General features: G+C 32.4%; 1 non-coding gene across 1 annotated transcript; it reads right to left on the minus strand.

The window, feature by feature from the left end:
• Positions 1-1,466: 1,466 nt before the first annotated feature.
• Positions 1,467-1,538, minus strand: TRNAH-GUG (transfer RNA histidin (anticodon GUG)). The gene has a single exon. It is a non-coding gene; the product is annotated as a tRNA-His (tRNA).
• Between the last annotated feature and the right edge of the window lie 1,478 nt (positions 1,539-3,016).

The raw sequence follows: 3,016 nt of genomic DNA on the forward strand, positions 1-3,016 counted from the left end.
TTGTAATTCAGTGAAGTCCACCATATCAATCAAAAACTGAATTTTGAATTTTTTATTAGTTACACCTTTTTGAATTTCAGCGACGACATACCCTCTGTGTATTAAACGAGGCCAACTCAAAAAGTAGTAGAAAACAACGTTAAGGGCCGTTTTCTAGACTGCCTGTTAGTACTCGGTAACTCGGTGTTCGGTAGGTTTTTCCCATGTATTTTGTTTGTGTAAATTAGTGTTACACAAAAAAAAATACATGGGAAAATATTACCGAACACCGAGTTACCGAGAACATCGCGACGGGATTTTTAAGAACGTTGCGAGAAGCAACGAAAAAATTTCGATGAAAAAAATATTTTTTCTCGGGTTCGAAACTATTCGGTCTTTTAAGTTGGAACCAACAATACACACCCACAAAATTTTATTGAAATCGGTTATCCGGTTTCGGAGATTGGCGTAAACGAACATAGTGACTCGGTATTTTTATATATAAAAATTGTTCATACTTACGGTGACCATAAATATGGATTCAAAATCAAGGACAGTTTTTGAAAAATATGCCTACATATCAAAATAGTACTTATGATTCTAAATTCTTAATACATTTTAAAATTTAAAAATGAGTCACGTTTTCTTCATTGATATTAATCTTTTTTTACATGAATATTTATAAAAGTATAGTAAAACATATTATAATTACAATAGCTTACACGAAAAGTGAAAATCTTTAAAAGACTATTTTATAGGCAAATTTTGAGTCGTTCAAAACAAAAACAATACCCTTCTTTTTTGTTTTTTTGGTACTTTTCGCAATTATTTGTCAAAAATCGACGTCATGAATCGACGTAAACGACGAGTTACAAAGTGCCCTTTACAAAAATATATAATTTGTGCAGATTGCGCTCCATAGCATCTACATTTCTAATCCGATTTTTATTATTTTTGGCTCAAAGTTTACTGTAATGATATATCTTCTTTATCGAATTTTTTAAATAATGAAAAAAAATAATCAAATGAAACTGCGTATTTGATTGAAAATCTCACTTTTTTCGCCTGTAGCACATGAGATATTGAAGAAAAGCTACGAAAAGTACCAAAAAACACTTTTTTGAAAAAATCCATCCATTGTCCGATAATTTTAAAATAACGAATAAAATGCGGGACAAATGCAGGACACTTGGAAAAAATCAGTACATTTTCAGATTTTTCAGGTTTGAAAAACTACGCAGGACCGACCTTCGAAAAACAGTACGGTCCTGCAAAAAACAGAACGGATGGTCATTCATACTTTAACTAAAAGCATATAAATTAACGTTTCAAAATTTAGCTTTTAAATTTCATCTGCCCTTTAAACACAAATTTTATTCTCAAAAAATGTATTTAATGAGTAGATAAATTTTTAGCTTGAGAAAACGGATGCGTGAAAAAGTAAAAATTAAACAAATCTCCACCGTGACAATGTCATGAAATGACATTGCCGTGACCAGGATTCGAACCTGGGTTACTACGGCCACAACGTAGGGTCCTAACCACTAGACGATCACGGCTATAGGAGATATGTGTGTGCTGCTGTCAAAGGTCACAAATCACTTACATGCTTAGCTGAATTGCACCATGAGAATTCTATTGGGTCGTAGGCATGAACGAAGTACGTACGTATAAAATGGTGAAATTAAATACGATGATGGCGACCTCTATCGGCGAATTGCGATTCACCACAGCCGTATTAAATAAATGGTAAGTTGACTGAGAGCATTTTCCGTGTGACATCTATCGGCAAACCGCAAATCGCATGGTTGCATTTTTCGCGAAATAATAAAAAAACCCTAACCGGTTCACGACTACCGTCTTGCGAAAAAGTGCTAAGTTTATTTTTAAAAATTACTAATTTGATGCAGAAAATAGGAAAGAAAAAAATAATAATCGTAAAAGACGGAATGCAGAATTACTCTTATCTCATTTCTGTCTTCTGTTAATGTACATACACTCATACATATATAATTAGCCATATCATGAGTTTAGGTTTCTCGGACCGGTTCTTTTTTCGATTCTGTTTATTCACTACGGGCGGATGAAAAAAATTTCGGGCGAATTTGAAGTTTTTTTATAAAAAGTTCATTATATATATACTGTTTTCAGGCTAGAAAAAGAGAAAAAAAAAGAAAATTTTACTTTTAAAGATCGTTTTAAGGTTTTGAAGTTTGAATAGAGAAATGACATTCACCTACATGAGGTACCGCTATTTGCTTTATATTGCAATAGTAACAAATTTTGCTGAATATTTTACTGACCTAGGTTGAATAGTATTAAATTCGTGAAGAAATCTCGAGTGACGAAGAACAGGTAATAGGGCGGTAATTATTCGGGTGGTTCAAAGATGCATGCGAAAAAGTAAAGTCGGAATTTTTATGCTCTCAGCCCATATGATTGTTCTATACTGAAAAACATATACCCTTATTTTTTATTTTAAAATGAAAAAATATTTACAGGTCGCTCGAAGCGCCCAAAGTTTTCCATGTATTTTATATGGGGAAAAAACAACTTTTCGTAGAAATGGTGTAGAATAGTTAAAAATCAATATTTTTCTACCAGAAAACTCTGTTTATCTGCAGGATATTCCAAATAATAATACCCATTTGTATAATTAACAATTTTTTCATCGCAACTATAATTTATAGCTTCGCCAAACCCACAAAAAACCCCGAAAAATGCAATGGGGGGACCAATAAAAAATCGTTAGTATTAAAAAATGGTTAAATAAACAATTGGGTATTATCATTGAAAATCTCCTAAAGAGAACCAGAGTCTACCGATCGAAAAATATTGAGTTTCAAGAATTCTATACCATTTCTACGAAAAATTTTATTTTTCCCATATAAGAATACATGGAAAACTTTTTTCAATATAGAACGATCTCACCCCCTAGGATAGCATTACAATTTCGACTTTATTGTTTTTTGACCACCCTGTTCTACATACATACATATACATACAGTATCGGTCATATCTATAGCACGCCATTTCA

The sequence above is a fragment of the Rhagoletis zephyria genome, unplaced genomic scaffold (genome assembly GCF_001687245.7).
Source record: "Rhagoletis zephyria isolate East Lansing unplaced genomic scaffold, Rhagoletis_zephyria_1.1 Rzeph_scaffold_33799, whole genome shotgun sequence".
In the NCBI taxonomy this organism is placed as follows: Eukaryota; Metazoa; Arthropoda; class Insecta; order Diptera; family Tephritidae; genus Rhagoletis; species Rhagoletis zephyria.